This window comes from Pseudopipra pipra, chromosome Z (assembly GCF_036250125.1).
Source record: "Pseudopipra pipra isolate bDixPip1 chromosome Z, bDixPip1.hap1, whole genome shotgun sequence".
In the NCBI taxonomy this organism is placed as follows: Eukaryota; Metazoa; Chordata; class Aves; order Passeriformes; family Pipridae; genus Pseudopipra; species Pseudopipra pipra.
The window spans coordinates 56419610-56429013 of record NC_087581.1 but is presented as its reverse complement, the minus strand read 5'-3'; the positions used below and the strand labels follow the sequence as shown (position 1 = coordinate 56429013).

The 9404-nt window shown below is 36.5% G+C and overlaps 1 long non-coding RNA gene across 1 annotated transcript; it reads left to right on the top strand.

The window, feature by feature from the left end:
• The first annotated feature begins 2201 nt into the window (after positions 1–2201).
• LOC135406977 (uncharacterized) lies at positions 2202–5465 on the top strand. Its single transcript, XR_010426611.1, has 2 exons — positions 2202–2733; positions 5273–5465. It is a non-coding gene; the product is annotated as an uncharacterized LOC135406977 (long non-coding RNA).
• The last annotated feature ends 3939 nt before the right edge of the window (positions 5466–9404 follow it).

Below are 9404 nucleotides of genomic sequence, written 5' to 3'. Positions count from 1 at the left end.
GACAAGCTTCTACAGATTCTGCTGGCTTTTTCAACTCATTTATACTAGTTTGATGTATGAATGATCTCACATCTTGATCAGAAGATAAACTGTATTTCTTTATGTGTGTTTCTCTGTAAGGAAAGACAATCTATGCACTCCATATGAGGTGCTTTGTACAGCAGCTTCCTTGAAGAATGCATGCAAACAGACTTCAAAGTCTTTTACACCTGCTGATGGTATATCTATCTTTGAATTAGGGTTAAGGTATGGGGCAAAGGCTAAGAAGGTGAGAGACAAAATAAATGTCACTTCTAACAGGTAAACCTTGGCATATCTGTCAGTCTGCAGAACCCAGCAAAATGAGCTTTCTTTTGGAGCTACTGCTATTGTGGCTCAATTCTAGTTCCCTTATTCATATGTGAGGATTTTTTACATCTGAGGATATAGAGGAGGATCTCTAATAGAAAACAGAGAAAGAGATTCTTTCATGTGACTGCTTTACTTCAAACCCACCAGCAAAGCAGTGTTTCAATCAGAACTTTCAGTGAATAAATGATCTTGGGCTTGTAAAAATAAACACACAAAGTTCAGAGCAGTTCTGGTGGTTAATATAAACCATTTGGAGAAGTTCTTATCAAAATAAAGCTGAAAATCTTCTCCCCAGCAAAAGCTAACTAAAGTAGAATGCTATCTCTTTGTTATTGCTTGTATTCTATGCAAAGGTTAGGGAGTGGGATGGATTGTTGGGATAGACAGTCAGACCTTAATCTGAAGATCCATTTTTCAACTCAAAATTTTATGATACCTGATACACCACAGCCAAGTTTAACACAGTTCGTAATATCTGGTTTATGTAAAGATATATTTTTAACATCTGAAACTAAAGAGTATCAGAAAACTAATGCTTATCATGGTTTTAAAGTCTTTTCTAGGAATTGGTCATAGAATGATGTTTTATTCCCCAAATTAAACAGAATATGTAGAGTCCTTTTCTAATTCAGCATATAAAATGCCATAAGTAGGACCAACCAATCCAAATAAGGCTCTTTTCATTCTTTTGAGGAAAGATGCAGTGGTGCATGTGGAACTGGTAATTACTACATGATGTAATTTCAAGAGACTGGCTGACCTTGAATTTGGAGTGTCCCTTCTTCATTCAGCTTATACTGGAGTGACAGACAAATTCTTTAGGCTTTATTTAATTAAGTAGTCAACTTGTTTTGAATTGGCCTTTGAAATTAATAGAACAATTAAATCTGTCCTGACACTCTTCCATCTGCCAAAACACTCAAAAACACATTCTGGAAAGAGTAAATTCCACTATTATTTTTATTCTCTTTTCCTGTGGGGAACAAGATAGTGGAGCAGTACTGCTTGCTTACATGTCCTGGGTTCTAAGCACTGGGATAAGCTGCTGTTGGTTAGTGGTAATTTAAGATACCATATTACTAATTTTTTGGTATGAAAATGCAATATATACAAAAGATTATTATTACATCAGTAGTGAGAATTAATAACTTTTAAAATGTATATTTTAAAGATGAACAGAGCAAATCTAGTAAAGTAAAAAATAGCTTAACATGTTTCCTTAACTTAAATAGCTTAACTTGTTTCCTGACTACTTCAGGAAACAATGACAGGACCTTTGTATTATTGCTAGAAAGGATCCTCTAGCAACACTACAAACGTGACAGTTTTGTAGTATGAATTTTTTCAAGAAGAGAGTCATGTTCATGTTTTTCCAGACTACTATTTCGCTGGAGTTGGAGAGAAAGCTAAACACTTGCAAAGGATGGCTGCTGAGAGGGTGTTTGGAAACTTGAGAATGTATATAGTGGGCAAAAATAACTAATAGAAGGTTAAATCATCTGCATCAAGGTAGTGCGCCTTTAAATTAGTACAGAAGTAGATTAAAAAGCACAAAATGAGTTTAAAATGAATATAAATCTTTACAAGGCATGGTTAAGGTGGAGAAATCACTGTACTTTCATCCTGATTTTGTATGTTCACTTTATGTCTCCGTGCCACTGTTTACTGAAAGGGGGAAAATAATCTCTTCACAGATAAAAAACCCCCAAGATCTGTTCTTCAGTAAATACAAAACTAAAAATTTGCATTTTCAATCAATTAAGAAATAATATAATTTTTGGAAATAGGCAGTTTAAGGAAATCAAGTCCACAGTCCAATTAAACATATCATAACAAACAATATACAAATTTAGGCTGTTTAACATACTTCTCTTAAATGCTAATTTTGGTGAGAACAATATTGAGTAATAGTATATCCTTCTCCCTTGAACATGCAAGTCCACCCTTGTTTTATCACAAAACTGTGACGAGATAAACTGTTAAAAATAAAACTGAACTTCTTCCAAACAACCCCAGAGTGTGAGTTCTCCATCTGCCCTCTGCCCCATTTCTGGGAAACATGTCTACTGAAGGAAGAATTTGAAAATGTTAAAGAATAATTACCTGTTTGGATGCTATTAAAGTTTTGTAAATGTTAACAATGTGAGTAGACATGTGCATGAATATTAGAACACCTTCTTTTGTCCACTATTGCAGAGACTGCAGTGGTACACACCCCCATGATGCTGATTCAGTGGACATGAACTGAGGTGTTGAAGTGACCTGCAAGTGAAGAATGGGAGGACCCTCTACTTCCTAAAGAAGTGCTTCCTGAAAGAAAGCACTAATAATATTAGAAAGTGTGTGAATCAACCTTCTGGACCAAAAGATGGTCTGGACATGGTAAGAAAGCTCTCTTCACGGGATACTTTAACAACCACGATGGATTCACTTTACAGAGGACTCATCTACAAATTTAGCTTTACCTTTTTATGTGCTCTAGTCAGCTTTTTTCAGCTGGTGCTAAAGCCTCAACTTTGATTTTAGTATGTTTGAGAACAACAAAAGTTTACCAAAAGACCAGCTCAGAAGATGCTTTAGCACAAGTCTGACATCACAAGGTTGTCTAGACTTGCTACAATACAAACATGAAAGTTATGATACAGCTCCTAAGATTTATACTCAACCTATTGAAAATTATCTCTCAAGAGGGGAGATTTTACCATTTCTCAGTACTATTTGGACTTCAGCGCTGTCACAAGAACCTCACACCATGAAGGTGTCCTGTTGACACTAATAAAGTCTGTCACCCCTAGCTTTGGAGGGACGTAGTTTGAGTCTGTTGTGATGCTGTTCATTTCCATTAAAGTGAGGAAACTGGAAATGCACAAGGCTAACTAAGGACAAGTATAAATGCTCATGATACTAATTTTTCCACTTTACACATTTTAACTTCTTCAGACGGCAGCATTTCAAAATTACAGGCGGAAAAATCATGTTAAAATCATTTGAGAATGAATAGATTCCTAAGTCTAATGTTTTTTTTCTCTCCAGTCTTGTACTTGCAAGAATTCTAAAATTTTACCCATTTATAGACTTTGCTTTCTTAAATGAAAAAGCACAACTTTCTCAAAACCTCTCCTAATCATTTCCCTTCAAAATAAAGGAACCACTGCACACATCTGGTCTGATACACCAAATTCCAATTTGATGTCATTCAAATGGAGATAAGTGCCGAAGACAGAAGTGTATAGAGAAAGAATACAAATTCAGCTTTCCTATACATATATCCCCTTCTGTCTATAAAACCTGGAACAAGACATTCATTATATCCCTTGACTAGTCAGAATTAGGTGCCACCTTTATTTGAAATAGGCTTAACTTTACTGAGAATAAACATTTTGGAAGTTAGAGAGTAATTTAGATCTTGCCCCAGCATTCTATTTATACATGTATTTAAACCAACATTGCAGCTGAAGCACTCTTATTCTTAATCAGGCAGGGGTCTACTGTGACCTTGTTTCTGGCATTTCCTAGTACGTCATAATTTGATGGGGTACTAAAGATTTTAACAGAGAAAAAAACCTCAGCACATGCGGTATAGAATTTATAGCAAAAATATGCAATACCTCTCGGTTTGACAATATGAAAATGATTAAAATATGCTCAGGAACACCAAAAACTTTCACAGTTTCAATGCTTCCTTTGGAAGTTTATACATTATGCTTCATAGGTCAGTGATGGTGTTTGAACGTCCTTTTAGGTTTCTGTAGGAAAGTACTGAATGAAGACATTATATGATCTCTAGTTGCTTTCCATTCAGTCAATGATAAAGTGTATGAAGAGGTTCTGTTTGGTTTCAATGACATGATTTTCTTCACTAACATGATTAATGGTAACTAGTTATCAAATTCTTATGTTTGTTGGAATGGACCATGGTTGGAAATCTGGTAGATTGTATAATAAATGACATCTTGTTTCTGCCCTTTTCTAGGATCAGTTTAGCTTATGATTCATAGTAAAGGGAAATACAAAATGGCAAGAGGTATTTGAGCTCATGGCTGTAGGTTTCACTTCCTGAAATTTACTGCAGGTTAATGCAGTTTTATCTGGTATTACAATGTGAAGACACAGCCTTGGTTTTCCTGATTTGTAGTATAACTCAGGCACGAATACCTCCAGATTACACAGTGTCTGTGTATGTGTATGTTTGTGTGGAAATGAGCAGTCTATGAAGAACTCAGTATTTAAAGTTAGGTTTATTACTTGTCAAGTAAGACCTTCCAGATACAGACTTTTCAAAATATAACAAACAGGCATTTTAAAGAAGCAGTTGGCATGAATATCTTAATTCTTATATCTCCTTCTTGGCAGATTCTAACAGTGGTAGAGTATGATTCAGCTTTCTTGTGGTAGTTTAACTGCACATGTAGGATTATCTTTGACAAGTGACTGGTGTCTCAGAAAAAAAAATAGAATATAAGAAAGAGATGATTGAAGTGGAAGAGAATTTTTCATCTTTTAATTTAGTGAATGAACTTTCCTGTTTTGTTCCAGATTTACAGCACAAAAATAAGATAATTTTGGTCAAAAACATATCAATATTCCTTGTGAACAGAAACAAATGATCTCCCAAATACTAACATCTCGTCTAGACACATGCTTAGATTTCACAGCATATCCATTTAGACATTGCACCTCCATATGATGTCTGAAATGACTAAGTCTGAACCAGGATTTTTGAAGAAATGTATGTGAAAAATGAAGTGTACAGAGAAGTTTGAAAACATACACTATTTCTTGAAATTTCTCATGATTTACATTTGTTAAATATCCTCCATTAGCATTTTGTCTCTAAAGCAGCTTTGTGCAAGTGATCACATAGGAAAGTCTTTTCTTTTTGATTTTTTAACGCTGTAAGACATTAAACCTTTTTTTCTAGGAAAAAGATGAAGTTGTGTTACTAAAATACCTTCGTACATTTCAAGAGGTGGTGCTGAGAGCTGCAATGCCAGCTCAATCAAAGCTCTGATATTTGCTGCTATCTCCATGCATGTTTACAGCAGCTGACATATGAAAAGCCAGGGAATAATTTGAGTTTGCAAGCTATGAAATAAGTCCATTTTGGATCTGAATTTGGCTGTCAAATCACTTTGATGGGTTAATCTGACACAAAATGAAAGGATACAAATGAAAGAAACTTTTGGCAAGCCTGAAAAAAACAGATGCACATCTGCAAGGCAAGTGATTAGCTTAGTAATGTCCTTTCAAAAATCACCCAGGAACCCCTTCCCCCACCCATACAGAAACTAGTCCTTTTTGTTCTTCAAATGTTTATTTATAGGATTATAATGGGGAAATGGAGGAGAGAGGGCTTGTGACTTTGATGATAGTGAAAGTCTGTACCCCCCAAACGTGGTAAGGGAGATAAGCATTATAGGATTAAATAGGCATGACAAATTTGTTTTTCAATTGGGGACACCATTTCAGGCAGAGATTTTTCTGTCAAAGTAGAAGATTTAACTAATACATTCTGCAAAGGAAAAAAATCAGCAAAGGTGGGAGGTTTTTCACTGAAAACTGATTAATTGCCCTTGGAAAACAAAGGAAAGAATCGTGTGCTAGGGGGTGGTACTGCTCCTCTTTGAATGTCTTGTGGTGTCATGTCTTACACTGTTATTTACTTTTACACAATGTCTCTCAGACCAAAGTGTGCAGAACACTGTATATCAGGGAGATGAACATATATTTGGGGGTTTGGACGCAACATCTGCACAAAATTACTTGCTAGCAGTAAAATGTACTTTCTGCTCAATATCTTGCTTACTCTTTGAAAAGAGCAGAGAAGGCAGAAGAGGAGGAGAAATTGCAGGTGGAAATTTATCACAGGTTATAAAGTCTCTCTGGAACATTGCGCCCGTGTCACACTTACTGCAACAAGAAGTTGCTGAGCTAGAACAGAACTTGTGAACAAACATGCCTGTGTTTGATAAGGTGAATTATTTCACAAAAGCAAAAAAAAAGACACACAATAAATAACTTGTATTCTATGTCCTCCATTTCCAATGACTGCTAAGAGAGAAAGAAGGCACACATTATGGGTTGTAGCAGTTCTAAATTAATTCAATGGACAGTATACACTGACTGGGGACTTATCTTGCCCACCTTACTGCTGACTTGAACTTGACTAGTTGCCCTTCACTATCACAGGCAGAGAGAGCAGAAAGAAGCAAAACAGCAGAGAAGATGCCCTGTACACCCTGAGAATGCTTGTCCAGCTTGTATGGAAACGCAGGCAGAAGACTTCTGGAGGTTACTCTCCCAAGCTCAGGTTTTACAGCAGAAATAAACTTTTTTTGCCCCTTACACAATTATCCTGTAAGCCACAAAAAAAAAAAAAAAAGGGAGAAAGAGCCTCAGAAAAAGGCTTAAAGAAAAAAAGTAATTGGTTCTACTCTGAATCATGACAAGCCCATGTGCCAAGTTAATTAAAATGAAAGTAGTAAGCAGACTCTTCTGTCATACTCATAAAAAATCTTCATTGCACGTTGAAGAAAACATTTCACGTAAGTATTAAATTCTACAATTATTTTCCAGACTTTCTGTTTATGGAGGTAGTGGGAAAGCAAATAGGCTTAGCAGGGCTTTTTTTGACCTCACCGATCATACTTAAGAATTGGATGAACTTTAATTTGTACAGATTTAGTTATCATAGCACATTACATCACCATACCACTACTGAGTCCCTTGCAAACCTTCCTCTATTCTCTTGTTTATGTGGCACACTCTCATTTTTCTTACAAGGACACACTGCAGCTTCAGATTCACTTGAAGATGGATGCCTAGTATGCTAGATATAGTACAGCTGAAACCATGATCAGTGTAAGAAAATAACGTGTCCATTGTTGCACTGGTTACAGCAAAAAACCATAGGTAAAATATTAACTAGAAAAGAATATACCTCCCTGAACAAACTAGACAGAAATAATTGAACAGGGGTATTTCAGGAGAGGCATGCTATTTTTTTAATCAGCTCTTCTTTCAGATGATTTTCTGCTTGCTTTTCTTTGTTTGCTGCACTGGGTGCCTTGCTCTCGCTGTCTCCTGTTTCATTTCACTTGCTTTTACTGGGTGAAATGGGGCGGGAAAAAAAGGGAGGATTAAATAAGTGGTTTTACTTTCCCTGAGCATTGCTTTGTGTCTTGGCAGGGGGTCTCACTGGCTTTTTGCAGAGTTTTTAAGCTCCTCTTAACATTTTCCTTTAAAGAGGAAGTGTGTGAGAAAGTTATTATAGACAACAAGAAGAAAAAAATATTTCAAAACACTGTATCCTGACTGTGAACTTCACTTCACCTACAAATCTTCTGTATGCAGCTTTCCTGAGAATATATAATAGTGGTTGTGTGGGATTTCTTTGATTTTGAGGAGCAGACTGAAATATCAGGAAAACGAGCCCTAAAACATGGTCGACATCTTTTGAATTTTCTATGCCTTTGTGTCAATCAAGATTACTCATACGTTTGAGAATTTCGTTATTAAAACAGCATTTGTCAGAATAAATATCAGGCAGTGCTCTGAATGTATAATTAAAAGAGAAATGGAGACAAATAATGGCAAGATATGCCTATAATAAAATTTACCTAACTAGTCATACCTAAGAGAGGTTAAATTCCACCTTATGATTTTAAAGATAGAAAAGCACACGTTTTTTCTGCTTTTGGGCCCCCAGGTGGTCTAGTGGTTAGGATGTGACGCTCTCACCGCCACGGCCAGGGTTCGATTCCCGGTCAGGGAACTCCTCCAGGCAAATGGAGCTCGTCAGCCCTGTAAGGCCATCCATCTAAGAGAAGGTCACTCTAAACAAACCTACATCCTGAGGACCTCGCTGCCACCGTCCAAGCTTCCTCGGCCCCAGCAGTTGAACTTTAGGATTGAAGGGTGGGCTCAGTTCAGCGCACACTGTGTCTTACCTAAAAAATCCACTGCACAGGCTCGAAGGGTGATGACCTTTCCCAAATCTTTGTTTGCGAAGACTGGCCATACTATACTATCTGCTTTTAATGGAAAGATTGATATTTGGTTTTATGGCCAGTGATGATATTAATTTTTTTTTAATTTTAAATTCTACTTTCTTTATCTTTTCTTAGAGAAGTTGTTATCTTGTCTAATTTTGCAAATGCTTTATAAAACTATCCACAGGTTTCACAGACTTCAAGCAAGTCAACTTTTTTCTCAAAGCTAGGGTTTTTGAGGGTGTGTTCCGAAATTTCATTTTTCACGAAATAGGGTTTATTAAAGGCCAGGCTGGTGACTGCTTTTGAAAAAAACAATGTACAAATCACCCAGGCCCTTAGCAGGAATCTTACTTGGAGACCTGGGTCTGTAAGCTGAGTTGACATGGATAGCTCCGTGTCAAAATTCAGTATGTGACTGGCTATAGTGTGCTTTCAGTTTTCAACCTGGGACAGCACCAAGAAGCTATGTGCAGCTTTGCATGTGAATAGAATAAATAAACTAGTGCACTAAGGCATACCTGTCAGCTCTTGAAAGCTCTACTGTAAACAGAAGCACTTGTCGAAGAAGAATACATTTTAAAATTCTCCTAGAAATTGCTGGACTGGAAAGGCTTCACAGAGCAAGAGAATAGGAAGTCTTGGAGGGTTGTAACACAAACAGGTGTCACTTTCGTATGTCTTCAAACTCACACTTCAGTAACCTTGTTTTCCTGATAAGCTTGTGACCCTAATGCAAATAAAAAGCTAGGCTCAGAGTCATATTCTTGACTAATGTCTTAGTTACAGCAGTTAATTTTACCTTCTCCAATGATAAAATAATTAAATGTCTTTGAAACAAGTCCACAGTTAATCTAGCAATTTATTCTTTTGACTGACTCTTAAGCTAAACTTGACAGTATATATCAACTCCCTGCCAGGGAAAAGGGGTGTTAAAAGAATAATCATGTAAGGAAAAAATACACAATAAGGAAACAAATCTGAAGCAACAGACGTCCACTGTTATTAAGCTAGAAAAAGATCCAAGGTTAAAGTGACTTCTGCAACACTACACAGCCAAGA